The following is a 16,804-nucleotide window of genomic DNA, read 5'->3' as shown; positions in this document are numbered from 1 at the left end:
GTTTATGAAACCATACTGAAGTACAATTTCACGAAATGCCCCACATCTGTCATTTTAACAACTGTCCTCCTTTAAAACAACTGGTTACAATATTATGACTTGTGTTTTTTTCCCTCTGTGGCCCTAATATTCTATCATTTTATATATAGCCTTATAGTCTATGGGAAACTGTAAATTATCTAATGATAGCAACATCATCTAAAAATCATTTTTTATCCAAAATCATTGAAATTAATGATCACAAACGTTTAAATAATAACAGTGGGTCTAGTTATATGTGATAACAATGTATAGTGAGCAGTGAAATAACTATTGGTTTCCATTTGTGGTGACTGCTGACTGACATTAGGGATGAGATTAAATAAATCCTGGAATTTAGCCTGGTCTGGAGCAGGCTAGCTCCACAGAATAAATCTCCATGGTAATTTATACCATAACATATCCTCCTGCCCCCTATCCATCTTTAGTGCAACCGGATTACGGATCAATTGAGCCAGGATCACCAAGATATCCTGGCTTAATCCCTTATCCTAGTTTTGTGCAACAGGCCCCAGGTAGCCAATTTCTGTTTTGTTTTTATCAGATCAAATCCTCAAATAATAAGCTGTCTTAACCACGCCATCTACCCGTCTTGGATGTATACATCTATATTAGACCAACAGCGGGAAGATGGTGATAGTGAGTCCTTTCCTCTTACCATACATAGGAAATGTATATACACTTATTTCCTTTGTTTTGTATTTATTTAGTATGGTCATGGCGTGAGCTGGGTGGGCAGTCTATGTTTGTTTTTCTAGGTTATGGGTATTTCTATGTTTCGGCCTAGTATGGTTCTCAATCAGAGGCAGGTGTCATTAGTTGTCTCTGATTGAGAATCATACTTAGGTAGCCTGGGTTTCACTGTGTGTTTGTGGGTGATTGTTCCTGTCTCTGTGTTTGCACCAGATAGGACTGTTTTTGGTTTTCCACATTTATTGTTTTGTTAGTTATTTCATGTCTAGTTCCTTTATTAAAGAACATGAATAACCACCACGCTGCATTTTGGTCCGCTTCTCCTTCACCACAGGAAAACCCTTACAGAATCACCCACCACAACAGGACCAAGCGGCGTGGTAACGGGCAGCAGCAGGAGCAGCGTAATAAGGACTTCTGGACTTGGGAAGAAATCCTTGACGGGAGAGGACCCTGGGCAAAGCCACGGGAGTGTCGCCGCCTCAAGGTGTAGCAGGAGAAACGGCAGCAGGAGCAGCGAGAGGAATGGACGAATTGGACGGAGAAGGACCCTGGGCTCAGCCTGGAGAATATCGCCGCCCCAAAGAAGAACTGGAGGCGGCGAAAGCGGAGAGGCGCTGGTATGAGGAGGCGGCACGGCGACGTGGATGGAAGCCCGAGAGTCAGCCCCAAAAGTTTCTTGGGGGGGGCACACAGGTAGGAGACCTGCGCCAACTTCCTGTGCTTCCCGGGGGGCTAGAGAGACCGGACAGGCACCGTGTTATGCTGTGAAGCGCACGGTGTCCCCAGTGCGGGTGCATAGCCCGGTGCGGTACATTCCAGCTCCGCGTATCGGCCGGGCTAGAGTGAGCATTGAGCCAAGTGCCATGAAGCCGGCTCTACGCAGCTGGTCTCCAGTGCGTCTCCTTGGGCCGGCTTACATGGCACGAGCCTTGCGCACTGTGTCCCCGGTTCGCCTGCATAGCCCAGTGCGGGCTATTCCACCTCGCCGCACTGGCAGGGCGACCGGGACCATTCAACCGGGTAAGGTTGGGCAGGCTCGGTGCTCAAGAGCTCCAGTGCGCCTGCACGGCCCGGTCTATCCGTCACCATCTCCACGCACCAGCCCTCCGGTGGCAGCCCCCCGCACCAGGCTGTCTCTCCGGCTCATCCTTACAGGGGCTCCCGCCTGTCCAGCGTTGCCGGAGGCTTCCTCCTCTCCAGCGCAGCCGGAGTCTCCCGCCTGTTCGGCGCTACCAGAGCCCCCGCCCCTCATTCCAGAGGCGCTAGAGCCCCTCATTCCAGAGTCGCCAGAGCTACTCAGTCCAGCGCTGCCAGAGCCTTCCTCTCCAGCGTTGCCGGAGCTTCCCGTCTGCCCAGCGCCATCTGAGCCTCCCGTCTGCCCAGCGCCATCTGAGCCTCCCGTCTGCCCAGCGCCGCCTGAGCCTCCCGTCTGCCCAGCGCCGCCTGAGCCACCCCTCAGCCCAGCGCCGCCTGAGCCACCCCTCAGCCCAGCGCCGCCTGAGCCACCCCTCAGCCCAGCGCCGCCTGAGCCACCCCTCAGCCCAGAGGCGCCAGAGCCCCTCAGCCCAGAGGCAAAAGAGCCCCTCTGTCCCGAGCAGCTGCCCCTCTGTCCCGAGCAGCTGCACCTCTGTTGCCATTGTAAACAAAGAATGTCCTGTTTAGCTTAAACCCTTTTAGTTCATTCATTTTGAACTTTGGTAACTCAAGAGGGATGTGAATGTCTTTTCATGTCATTTCTTAATTAGTACAGCGAAGCTAATGAAACCAGCGTTTCCTTCATTCATTCAAAGCATGGGTCATGCTGAATTATAAAACAATATTGCATATCAACAAATGTTCAAAATCAAGGCAGTGCAGTAAGTAGAACGAAAGCTACCCATATTCAGATTTTTACATTATCCTCAAGGTGTTCAATATTGTCATGTTCTCCATAGCAATTCATCTTTACAATGTACATATTTGGATAATTAATACGAATGAATGCTATACACTTCTATTAAAAACTGTTATATAATTGGATTGACTGGCAAGTTGCGCTGCCGCTGTGGTCATCAGTCTCAATAGTAGTGAAGCAGGTGTGACAATACAACCAGAAAGATTGTGAGTAGACTTGAAGCTGTGGTTGGTGTCCCTGTAAGAACACAGAAGTTAACTCATAAAAATGAACCCAACAAAGAGTGCCATGTGTGAATGTTGAGAGTGATGACAATGACAAGATTTGGCAATGATGCATTTTTCTTACCTGCAGTAATGGAGGTTGCATCAACATTGAGGATGGTGTTGTCCTGATACACAGCGTCAATAAATTCTTGCCTTACAGTCGATGCACTGGGAACCACTGTCGAGTTCTTGAAAATAAGGGCCAATTTGGCAATACATTGAGCCATTCCTGTTAAACAAAGAAAGAAAGAAATATTTTGTTTTTCTTTTCATGGCAGTTCTTTATGTGTTATGTGTTATTCAAACTTATTTGTAGATAGTTGTATTTGAATGAAGACATTCATAGACTTACAGAAAACAATGATTGTGACTTACGTGAACTGAATAATCCTACACCTTAAGTATGTTAAAGGGGGAACCTTTTTGTAAACACGACCCACCTGTGGGGAAAACTGTATTAGTATCAATAATTTCAATCAGTAATTAAAGCAGGGAAGTCAGTGTCATGGTGTTAAAAGATATGCTGCAAGTTCCTGATATGCTGATGTGGAAGAGTCAGAATACTCATTGAGGAATGCACGGATCATTCTGAATCCTAATCCCACTGACCCCTCATTCGCTGTCGGTGCTGCTGTTGAGTCTGTGGTTGTGGTGGTTATGGGTGGAATAGGAGTTGTTTGTGCGACTGTGGTTGAAGTGGGTGCAGTTGTATTTGTTGCCGCAGAAGCTGTGGTTGTCTTAAAACTCTTGCTTCTACTCGGGACGCTTGCGTCCCATCTAGAGCTCTGGAAATGCAAATGCACTACGCTAAATGCTAATAGTATTAGTTAAAACTCAAACATTCATTAAAATACACATGCAGGGTATTGAATTAAAGCTACACTCGTTGTGAATCCAGGCAACAAGTCAGATTTTTAAAATGCTTTTCGGCGAAAGCATGAGAAGCTATTATCTGATAGCATGTAACACCACAAAAGACCCGCAGGGGACGTAAACAAAATAATTAGCATATTCGGCGCTACACAAACCGCACAATAAAATAGAAAACATTCATTACCTTTGACCATCTTCTTTGTTGGCACTCCTAGATGTCCCATAATCACTATTGGGTCTTTTTTTCGATTAAATCGGTCCATATATAGCCTAGATATCGTTATATGTAGACTGTGTGATCAACGGAAAAAAACAGCGTTTCATAACGTAACGTCATTTTTTTAAATTCAAAAAGTCGACGATAAACTTTCACAAAACACTTCGAAATACTTTTGTAATGCAACTTTAGGTATTAGTAAACTTTAATAAGCAATCAAATTAATCACAAGACGAAGTATTTTCTATAGCTGTCCGTCTGGAAAAATGTCCGGCTAGAAACTCAACCAAAATATCCGGTCCTAGACCTGAAGAACTGTGCTGCCTTGTATCTGTTTGACCAAGAAACAAATCGTAGGCAAATGACAAGACTCTAGACACCGTGTGGAAGCTGTAGGTACTGCAACCTCATCCCCATTAATTGTGGTTCACCTTTATCAATGGGTTCAAGTCGCGCAGCAATATATTTTTCCATTTTCAGTGATCAGGTTTTCCTGCGCTTTTGGATGAAACTCACGATCTGTTATAGTCACAGCCGTGATTTAACCAGTTTTATAAACGTCTGAGTGTTTTCTATCCACACATACTAATCATATGCATATACTATATTCCTGGCATGAGTAGCAGGGCGCTGAAATGTTGCGCGATTTTTAACAGAATGTTCAAAAAAGTAGGGGGTAGGAGTAACAGGTTCTGTGGTTGTTGTAACGCTAGCTGTGGTTGTAGTTGGAGAAGACGTAGTTGTGGCAGAAGCTGTGGTTGTAGTTGATGCAGCTTTGGTTGTTGTGACCACAATTGTGCTAGTCGTCATGCCAGCTGTGGTGGTCGCGGGGGGAGCTGTGGTTGTTGCGGGGGCTTTAGTTGTTGGGTTTTGGGCATTCCCTGATGCTGTTGCAAATTAAAAAGCATAGATTTTAGAATATCTTTTCGAATTTCGACATGATCTACAATTTAAAGACTAGAGAATGAACTTAGCTACAATCAGAAGAAGGACTATGAGAATTTTCCAGTTCATTTTTGAAACAGTTCTCTTTTTAGTCTGTAGTCACAGAGAGATGGGCACACAAGATTAATGTAAAGATAAAAGACAAATAGTTACAAACAGAATGACATTGACAAACATAAAATCAATTGGAATATTGTGGAAAGAGATCACGAATGGTAAATGTACGTCAGACTTTTTGTCTGATTTTGTCCCTGTTTTTGTACAGTATTGTTGCTAGGGTTGAATATTTGACTAATTCACAGTTGTATTCTAACAGTAATTTATTAATATTTTGACCACTATTTATTCATACAGGAAGTCCCATTAAGATCAGAAGGCATCTATTTTGATGGAGACCTAGCATATATGGCAGCTCATTAAAAAAATGGATATGCAGTACAGTGCATGTGTTTGTGTAAAAACTGTAAATGTATAGATTTCCTGCCAAATTTGCAAATGTACAAATGAGAATGGTATCTTAAGATGTACTGTTTTTACACATTTACCACAACACATGCACAGCAAAAACATGAATATCAGTGACAACACTTACCACCGTCACATTAAAACAAATGTAGCCATTAAGAGTGAAAACAGTTGCACACTTCCTGCGGCAAGCCGGCAACAATTGCCTTGAATTCGTCTATCAGGTCAAAGCATTGCAGTTTTAAGGAGTTCTTGAAATGATTCCAGGACCAAGGTAAAAAGTTCTGGTACCTGGATTAAGAACTTCACTTGAGATGATAAGAACATGGTTGACTGAGTTCAAGGAACAGAGTTAGAGAGGAAGTGGACCAGTTATTGCCTTGTCAATGAAGATTGTTCTGACAAAATTGCACTTTTACAAACACAAACTAAAACTCTGATCATAATGAAAAGACACGTAACACAATAATTGAAAACCACACTTACCCCCCCAAAAATGTATGGGTTATGGATGTCGTTTTTTTTTTTTTTTTATAGCACTCCTTCACTGTCCTTGCTGTTCAGCGATTCTTTTCAGTTGTAATGTTGTAGCTGAAATCCTCTGAAAGCTCAGTACTCTTCCAATGGTGCACCTCCAAACTCTACTTTCGCTCCTTCACTGCTAAAGCCTTTATAGCTTTAAAGAACAACCTCGGTGACATCATTACAATGAATGTTGAGGTGCAAAGGAAAATGTTTGTTCACGACAGCACGTTGGAAAAGGGTGTGTTGAGGTGTGTCCTGTACTAATTCTCTTTTGAAGAAGAGTGAATGAGTTCTCTCCCATACCATGACTGAATTCCTCATCTAGCCGTACATGGAGACACATACCTGGACCTGTTAGATGTTGCAATTGTAATGAATTGTAATACATAATGTAATGTACTCTATTACATCATGTTTGTGATAAATGTATTGTGTTTTCATCAGTCTGAGTTTCCCAAGGAAATGCCAGAACCACAAACATACAAGATTATTTTGCCAATGGCACACACACATATGTATGTGCAAACGTGTGCACACAGCCATTGATGACACACAGAATATGCACGTCTACAAACCACATACTTGATCAAGTATACAAAGGCTATCATTATCATGATCTAAGAACAGCTGTGTTATACAAAGGTGAATATGAACTAGAGACGGACATTTAAATGGAAAATCTATATGGATATCAGTTGCAGTTCTTTCTGATATGATATCGATATGTACAGTTGAAGTGCGGAAGTTTATATACACCTTTTTCAAATACATTTCAATTCAGTTTTTCACAATTCCTGACATTTAATCCTAATACAAATTATCTGTCTCAGGTCAGCTGAGATCACCACTTTATTTTAAGAATGTGAAATGTCAGAATAATAGTAGAGAGAATGATTTATTTCAGCTTTTTATTTCTTTCAAACGGTAGTCTGGCTTTTTTTATGGCGGTTTTGGAGCAGTGGCTTTTCCCTTGCTGAGTGGCATTTCAGGCTATGTCGATATATGACTCGTTTTACTGTGGATATAGATACTTCTGTACCTGTTTCCTCCAGCATCTTCACAAGATGCTTTGCTGTTGTTCTGGGATTGATTTGCTGTTTTCGCACCAAAGTACATTAATCTCTAGGAGACAGAACGCGTCTACTTCCTGAGCGGTATGACGGCTGCGTGGTCCCATGGTGTTTATACTTGCGTACTATTGTTTGTACAGATGAACATGGCACCTTCAGGCATTTGGAAATTGCTCCCAAGGATGAACCAGACATGTGGAGGTCTTATTTTCTGAGGTCTTGGCTGAGCCACAGGTACACCTCCAACTTGACTAATTGATGTCAATTAGCCTATCAGAAGCTTCTAAAGCCAGGGTAGCCTCGTGGTTAGAGCGTTGCACTAGTAACCGGAAAGTTGCAAGTTCAAATCCCCAAGCTGACAAGGTACAAATCTGTCGTTCTGCCCCTGAACAGGCAGTTAACCCACTGTTCCTAGGCTGTCATTGAAAATAAGAATTTGTTCTTAACTGACTTGCCTAGTTAAATAAAGGTAAAAAATTTCATAATTTTATGGGATTTTCCAAGCTGTTTAAAGGCACAGTCAACTTAGTGTATGTAAACTTCTGACCCACCGGAATTATGATACAGTGAATTATAAGTGAAATAATCTGTCTATAAACAATTGTTGGAAAAATTACTTGTGTCATGCACAAAGTAGATGTCCTATCCGACTTGCCAAAACTATAGTTTGTTAACAAGAAATGTGTGGAGTGGTTGAAAAAGGAGTTTTAATGACCTAAACTTCCGACTTCAACTGTATATATGAAGCGCATTCGGAAAGTATTCAGACCCCACATTTTGTTATGTTACAGCCTTATTCAAAAAAAGAATCCCTCATCAATCTACACATAATAACCCATAATGACAAAGTAACCCATAATGCACAATAACCCATAATGCACAAAGTAGATGTTATTTTATTTAATTAACAATCAAGTCAATCAATTTCCCTGTGTGAAAAAGTAATTGTCCCCTTACACTAAATAACTGTTTGTGCCACCTTTAGCTGCAATGACTGCAAAGCATCCCCAAACCACCACATCACCACCACCTTGCTTGACCACTGGTATGAGGTGCTTACTATGGAATGCAGTATTTGGTTTCCGCCAGGCAAAAAGTTGACTCAAGTTTGCCAAAAAGCATCTGGAAGCACCTTGGTGATCATCAAGACTCTTGGAAGAATATTCTACAGACAGATGATTCAAAAGTACAACTTTTTGGATGACATGGGTCTCCATTATGCCTGGTGAAAACCAAACACTGCATTCCACATTAAGAACCAAACAGTGAAGCATGGTGGTGGTGGTGTGATGGTTTGGGGATGCTTTGCTGCCTCGGGACCTGGACGACTTGCCTTAATGGAAGGAACCAGGAATTCTGCTGGGTCTCAGAGAATTCTACAGGAGACTGTCAGGCTATCCATCTGTGAGCCTAAGCTGAAGCCAGACCTAATCCCAATTGCGATGTTGTGGCAGGACTTGAAATGAGCAGTTCATACTTGAAAACCCACAAATGTCGCTAAGTTACAGTAGTTCTGCATGGAAGAGTGTTCATAAATTCCTCCACAGCGATGTGAGAGACTGATCAACAACTACAGGAAACATTTGGTTGGAGTCATTGCACAACCAGTTATTGAGTGTAAGGGGGCAATTCTTTTTTTTTCACACAGAGGCATTGAGTGTTGCATAACTGTGTTCATGACATTTTATAAAACAAGTATGTAATTGTGGTGTTATTTGTTCACTCAGGTTCCCTTTATCTAATATTAGGTTTTGGTTGAAGATCAGATAACATTCAATATCAAAACTATGAAAATGTAGAGAAAATAAGAAAGGGGACAAATATTATTTTCACGAAACTGTATATTGGTTTCATAAAAAACATTGTAACTGTATGAATACATTTTTCTGTTCATTTTTCTGTTCAGTAAACTGGTTGCTGATTGCCCTTGGGGCCAAGCTTTAATACAATGGGAAGCCCATAAACCAATGATGGCGCATCAGTTAAATATGTTAAGGAGGGCGGCGCAGAATTGGCCCATTGTCATCCGGGTTAGGGGAGGGTTTGGCCAGGGTAGGCCGTGATTGTAAACGGACTTGCATAGTTAAAAAAAGGTTAAATAAAATAGAATAAAATAATGTATTGTGTTCCAACAGCACTCATGTAATATTTTTTAAAACCTTTATTTAGTGGGTTAACTACCTTGTTCAGGGGCAGAACGGCAGCTTTTTACCTTGTCAGCTCAGGGATTCAATCTAGCAACCTTTCTGTTACTGGCCCAACGCTCGAACCACTAGGCTACCTGCCACCCCACTAATCAGACATAGAACAAAGTTAAGGTCATTTGAACAAATTCCAATGTGCTGCATTTTAAGTATACACTCCTCCAGGCTGTCTAAGGTCTATTTGACCAAGAAGGAGAGTGATGGAGTGCTGCGTCATATGACCTGGCCTCCACAATCACCTGACCTCAAACCAATTGAGATGGTTTGGGAGTGAGTTGAACCACAGAGAAAAGCAGCCAACAAGTGCTCAGCAGATGTGGGAACTCCTTCAAGACTATTGGAAAAGCATTTCAGGTGAAGCTGGTTGAGAGAATGCCAAGATTGTGGAAAGCTGTCATCAAGGCAAAGGGTGGCTGCTTTGAAGAATCTCAAATATAACATATATTTTGTTTTGTTTAACACTTTTTTGGTTACTACATGGTTCCATATGTGTTATTTCATAGTGTTGATGTCTTCACTACTGTTCTACAATGTAGAAAAGAGTAAAAATAAAGTAAAACCCTTGAATGAGTAGGTGTGTACTGTACATATATTTTCCATGTTTACTAATGATAAAGGACAAATATTTTTCTGAGTGCATAGACAGGCATCTCATATAGCCACTGTTAGCGTTGTCTTCTGCCGAATCCATCACTGTTGTTATTTCTTATGTTGTCTTGTCAACTTGTCTCTCTGGTTTTATTTGTTGGATGGTTATGAACTATTATGTTTCCTCCCACCATGTTCTAGTGGGTTTCTCCTAGCCACTGTGCTTCTACATCTGCATTGCTTTGCTGTTTAGAGTTTTAGGTTGGGTTTCCATATAAGCACCTTGTGACATCTGCTGATGTAAAAAGGGATTGATATATCAAATTGATTGATTGTATATAATGACAAGATGCTCATGTCTTAACAATGCAAGTCGTTGTCCCAAAAAGGCAGGAATGCAGGAAACATACTTAGGTCAGATTTTGGCGAGACTGAGCCCTTTCACTTCTCCTCTTCCTCTCTGCTGAAACTAGCAAGGAAAACAGTGCACGTCTGTCTTACTATATGCATCCTATGTATCTGATGTTGTCTAGCCAGAAAAGTATAACGTGCCATACTCCTTTTGTCCAGAAGATAGACTAAATGGTCTACATACGGGGGACAGAGGGGCGCTGTTTCGCTCACTTGGATGCTTTATCTGAGATGGATGCATTTTTCTGTCGGCGCGTGTCTCGGTCAAATAGATTATCAATTTGGATGGGCAAGGAAACACAGTAGGGTGGGCCAGGCCCCGTAGCCCTGAGGCTATGTGCATCAGGAAAGGAGGGGAGATGTAGAAGGGGCTTCCTTTTAACATTAGCCAGCCCGGGGAAAGGGTAGACATAGCATTATTCGTGCATGAAATATATAAATACTCATTGAGTTCAAGAGTCAATTCATATCGACCTTGTCATTTATTGGCAAGAGAAAAGTTCAAGTCACCAGCTACGGCTGACTTGTGATATTTTGTGTTTTGTGAAGTTAGCTTTTTCCCACAGACATAACTAACTCTGGGTTGTCGCCAAGAGCGCATGGTTTGGATTCCTTCCCTTACATTATGTCTCTTTCAAGACAGTGGTCCTAAAGATACACCTCCGTAACTGTTACCACACCCTCCGTTTAATTACATGCAAGTATTTTGACATTCCTTGAGTCTTACCTGCTTGGCGTGCCAGGACGACTTTAAGAAATGTGTAAACGTGAGTATTTTTTTAAAACTCTGCTCTAGGTAAGCTGAGACTCAAGGGAGTTTGCGGATGTAATCGGGGGTCAATAACTTTGCGGACGGATGAAAAACCCCTAATACAAAGATGAGGGAACCTAAACAAGTAGCGAGTTTGAATCCTTGTATCTCAGTACTACAGAGGAATAATAAGACAACAAATCGTTTGTTGAATTACTCTACAGTCAACGGGACGACACATACTCCGAAATCAAAGTTTGCCAGACGTTTTCATTTCAGCCTATTCCATGACTCTTTCAGATCTAGATGTAGAGCCTAGGAGTATGGTCTAGGGGTCAATTTGGAACGCATCTTGGCCTAAACTTTGATTTTTGGGTTTAACTATCGCTTTGATGTCACAGGTTTTCTTTTACTGTGTTACAGCCTCATAAGCCAGTGCAAGGCTCGAGTACATGCAAATCTATGCTCAATCGGACGTAACAAATTATCTTGATATTTGCTAGCAATACTGTATCTTTCATTCGTTCATTTGTATGTTCATTCATTGATCAACTCAGTTTTTCAGTTGGCCTCCCCATTGTCAAGACAACAGAAACACAGCACAAACCAGAATAGTCCCAGGTCTGGATAAAATAACATTGGTTTAGGCCTAGTACCTGAAGTCAATATCCTAAAAAAAGACTTGGTTACGCCATCGTGGGGTGTTTTCACAGCAGACTAAGGGAGAACAAAGGGTTTAGTATGTGATCTGTGTGTGTTCCAGTACTTGATATCCTTTGACGGTTGACTTTTTTGTTACTGATATGGTCTAAGAGCTCTGGATGTGTAGAATGTCTGCGACTGTACTGGGCAACACTTATCTGGATAGTCCATCTGTAGGGTCTCTACAAACTATCAGTAACATTTCAACTAACTATCTACTAAGCTTAGGCCTAACCATAACCGTAACCCGTATTCTAAAACTTATTCTAACCCTAATCGCAACCTTAGCAAGCAGTTGCTTATCAGCAGGTATAGTTTGCTGATAGAATGACCATCTGTGTAGCGTCTACAGATGGACAATCCAGACTATCCGATTAAAGCGTGACCCTGCACTGTCATACAATCATGAGCTGCTCTTACTCTCTTACTGTCTGCATGCATGCGTGTGTGTCACACAACCTTGATATCGGGGGGGGTATTCCAGAAAGACGGTTGAACAAATTCAGGACATGTTGGACATTTCCGGGTGCACTTAACCAGACGATGTCCAGGATTTGTTGGTTCCAGGACGGCTAATGGGCAGATACAAAATCAAAAGACAGAGCCCAATATTTCACAAGTCTAGAACAAGAAGCAATTGTAACATCGAATAATGTTTACGCAATTTCCCCCCCCCAAAAAAACAGAGGGAGCCTGGCACTGGAAGAAATTGTACACAGAGTAAATGCTCAAGTGAAGTGGAATGATTGCAATATCCAACAGCCCTAGCTTGCACACATGGGTTATTAGTAATAATGCTTCCAGCTTCATAGAGCACTTTTATTGCAACGCTAGTGATGTTACACGTCAACACAATAGACTACTACAACTTACATATTAGGCTATGTCATATTGTAATGGTAGGCCCATTCCATAGCCTATGGAGGATTAATAGTTATCTATTGAATTCATAGTGCTTTTTAATGACACGGGCAGCAATGTGTTATGTGTTTATTTGTAACCCCATGGGAGCAAAAATAACCTTGCAGCAGATCAAAACTAAATGCAAGAACATCATACATACAGGTAGGGGTATTAAATGACTAGTTAGCGGTATTTCATGGAAATCAGATTGCTCCCTGACTTGAAAGTGTCACGGACGTCATGAGGGAAATGACCGGACCAAGGTGCAGCGTGGTGAGGGTACATTTTTCTTTATTAAGAATGTCGCCAACAAAACAAGAAACACCACAAACGACCATGACGCTTCCTAGGGCTATACAGGCCACTAACAAAGACAACTACCCACAACTAAGGTGGAAAAACAGGCTGCCTAAGTATGATCCCCAGTCAGAGACAACGATAGACAGCTGTCCCTGATTGAGAACCATACCCGGCCAAAACATAGAAACAGAAAACATAGAAATAAAGTAACTAGAATGCCCAACCTAGTCACACCCTGGCCTAACCAAAATAGAGAATAAAAGTCTCTCTATGGCCAGGGCGTGACAGAAAGTAGCCTCTGGGCCAGGAGAAACTGTTACTCATGTTCTCCCCTGGCCCACAGGCTACTGGTAAGTAAACATCTGACTATCACATAAAATGATGTAACTTGATATTTAAAGTAATCCCATTCTTTGATTTATCTAAATGTCAATTTGGCTGATTATATGATTGATTGTGCTGTAAAACGATAACGTTCCAAAATAAAAGCTTCTTAATGACCTCAAGGATCTATTTGCAGTTCCCTTTGTAATGTACGGCAAACAATGCAGGATTCAATGTCATTTGGATTTACTGTAAAGGGACAGGCCATAGTGACTGACATGAATTTGATTGGCGGAAAAGACCCAATAAAATCAATTCAAAACAAAAATGTCCAGATTCATTGATTCCCATGGTTAATTTCCACAATGTCCACAGTGTCAGTTTACAGGTCAGGCAGGATAGGCATAAACTCACAATTTATTTGTGTGAATACATTGTTCATTGCAGTGGCTTAGTTGCTTAGTACCTTTTTTAGTACCTAAAATGGCTCAAAGTTCAACTCTATCGTTCAGCATACATAGTCTAAATCTATTTCTTGTCTCAATATACACTGCTCCAAAAAATAAAGGGAACACTAAAATAACACATCCTAGATCTGAGTGAATGAAATATTCTTATTAAATACTTTTTTATTTACATAGATGAATGTGCTGACAACAAAATCACACAAAAATTATCAATGGAAATCAAATTTATCAACCCATGGAGGTCTGGATTTGGAGTCACACTCAAAATGAAAGTGGAAAACGACACTACAGGCTGATCCAACTTTGATGTAATGTCCTTAAAACAAGTCAAAATGAGGCTCAGTAGTGTGTGTGGCCTCCACGTGCCTGTATGACCTCCCTACAACGCCTGGGCATGCTCCTGATGAGGTGGCGGATGGTCTCCTGAGGGATCTCCTCCCAGACCTGGACTAAACTCCGCCAACTCCTGGACAGTCTGTGGTGCAACGTGGCGTTGGTGGATGGAGATGGACATGATGTCCCAGATGTGCTCAATTGGATTCAGGTCTGGGGAACGGGGCGGGCCAGTTCATAGCATCAATGCCTTCCTCTTGCAGGAACTGCTGACACACTCCAGCCACATGAGGTCTAGCATTGTCTTGCATTAGGAGGAACCCAGGGCCAACCGCATCAGCATATGGTCTCACAAGGGGTCTGAGGATCTCATCTCGGTACCTAATGGCAGTCAGGCTACCTCTGGCGAGCACATGGAGGGCTGTGCGGCCCCCCAAAGAAATGCCACCCCACACCATGACTGACCCACCGCCAAACCGGTCATGCTGGAGGATGTTGCAGGCAGCAGAACATTCTCCACGGCGTCTCCATACTCTGTCACGTCTGTCACATGTGCTCAGTGTGAACCTGCTTTCATCTGTGAAGAGCACAGGGCGCCAGTGGCGAATTTGCCAATCTTGGTGTTCTCTGGCAAATGCCAAACGTCCTGCACGGTGTGGACGTCAGGCCCTCATACCACCCTCATGGAGTCTGTTTCTGACCGTTTGAGCAGACCCATGCACATTTGTGGCCTGCTGGAGGTCATTTTGCAGGGCTCTGGCAGTGCTCCTCCTGCTCCTCCTTGCATAAAGGCAGAGGTAGCGGTCCTGCTGCTGGGTTGTTGCCCTCCTACGGCCTCCTCCACGTCTCCTGATGTACTGGCCTGTCTCCTGGTAGCGCCTCCATGCTCTGGACACTACGCTGACAGACACAGCAAACCTTCTTGCCACAGCTCGCATTGATGTCCCATCCTGGATGAGCTGCACTACCTGAGCCACCTGTGTGGGTTGTCGACTCCGTCTCATGCTACCACTAGAGTGAAAGCACCGCCAGCATTCAAAAGTGACCAAAACATCAGCCAGGAAGCATAGGAACTGAGAAGTGGTCTGTGGTCACCACCTGCAGAACCACTCCTTTATTGGGGGTGTCTTGCTAATTGCCTATAATTTCCACCTGTTGTCTATTCCATTTGCACAACAGCATGTGAAATGTATTGTCAATCAGTGTTGCTTCCTAAGTGGACAGTTTGATTTCACAGAAGTGTGATTGACTTGGAGTTACATTGTGTTGTTTAAGTGTTCCCTTTATTTTGTTGAGCAGTGCTATATATCCCTTCAGAAAGTTTTCAGGACCCTTTACCTTTTCCACATTTTGTTGTGCTACAGCCAAATAAACAATTTATGAAATTGAGATTTTGTGTCACAGATCTACACACAATACCCCAGAATGTCAAAGTGGAATTTTTGTTTTTAGAGCATTTTTTTATTAATAAAAAATTTAAAGCTGAAAATGTAGTCAAACCCTTCGTTATGGCAAGTATAAATAAGTTCAGGTGTAAACATTTGCTTAACAAATCGCATAATAAATTGCATTCTGTGTTCAATAAGGGATAATCAAGGAGGGGCTATGCATTCTGTGGAAACTGATGAATGAGGTGGAAGGTGTGTTCCACAGATTTGCATTATTTTCCAGAGAATGCATAGAGCCTCGGGTTGATTATCCCTTTCATACCATGGCTATAATTTAACATGTTTACCCCAGAGATGTGTTAATTTACCATTAGAAATGTGTTCAACATCCACTGAAGTAGCTAGCAAGTTTTACTAAAAAGCTACAGTAGTTGTTGCTAGTTTAGCTAACCAAATCATCAATCCTAACTATACATTATGAAAATCAAATTCAACAATGCCAATAATGTTCTAAATTAGACTTTTCCTTTTAAAAGCAGCTCAAACATAGAACATGTAAAATCGAACTACAGCCATTGAATTACACCGTGCAATAGGGAAATAATGCACACTCTAGAATGCCCTTCAAGCCAATAAGAAACAAGTATTCAACAATGCAATGGTATAATTAAGCAATAAGGCCCGACGAGGTGTGGTATATGGCCAATATACCACGGCTAAGATGCAAAGCGGAGTGCCTGGACACAGCACTTAGCTGTGGTATATTGGACATATATCACAAACCCCCCCAGGGTGCCTTATTGCTATTATAAACTGGTTAACAAAGTAATTAGAATGGTAAAAATACATGTTTTGTCATACCCATAGTATATGGTCTGATATATCAGCCAATCAGCACTCAGGGCTCAAACCACCCAGTTTTAAAATAGAGGTTATACCACAGAATTGTTGAGTACCCATTTCTGATTGGTTAGAAGGGTATTCTAGAATGGACATGAACCTTTTACTGCAGTGGGCTAAAACATGGTCACAGAGTGTTTCTTGTTAGTCTTAATAAAATCTATTTTGGAACAAAAGCATACCCCTCACACACATGGTCATGTTCTTAAAAAAAGAAGAGACCTGTACAATGTCAGATACATATAGAGTTGCAATATATTCAATTTTGAGTTTGCATCCCAATATTACACTTTATATACATCACAGAAGACTGAAATATAACAAATCTGTTTGACATAGAAACACAGGATTTCCATCTAGATCAGTGTTACACACCCTTTTTTGTAAGGGGCAATCATTCAGAGGTCCGCACAGATCTTTCATTTGTTGTACATTTTCTTCCAGTATTATCAATTATAAATTAATAGAGCACATGCAATTGATTTGATGTGCAGCACTTCACAAATATATACACTACCGTTCAAAAGTTTGCGATCACTTAGA

At 41.9% G+C, this 16,804-nt stretch overlaps 1 long non-coding RNA gene across 1 annotated transcript; it reads right to left on the bottom strand.

Annotated features, from left to right (window-relative positions):
• Positions 1-201: 201 nt before the first annotated feature.
• Positions 202-6,041, bottom strand: LOC115137704 (uncharacterized). The gene is made up of 3 exons (XR_003864841.2): positions 3,271-6,041; positions 2,978-3,124; positions 202-2,866 (listed from the first exon to the last, which is right to left on the bottom strand). It is a non-coding gene; the product is annotated as an uncharacterized LOC115137704 (long non-coding RNA).
• Positions 6,042-16,804: the final 10,763 nt, after the last annotated feature.

The sequence above is a fragment of the Oncorhynchus nerka genome, linkage group LG11 (genome assembly GCF_034236695.1).
Source record: "Oncorhynchus nerka isolate Pitt River linkage group LG11, Oner_Uvic_2.0, whole genome shotgun sequence".
Classification (NCBI taxonomy): Eukaryota; Metazoa; Chordata; class Actinopteri; order Salmoniformes; family Salmonidae; genus Oncorhynchus; species Oncorhynchus nerka.
This window is presented reverse-complemented; position numbering and strand designations above follow the sequence as displayed.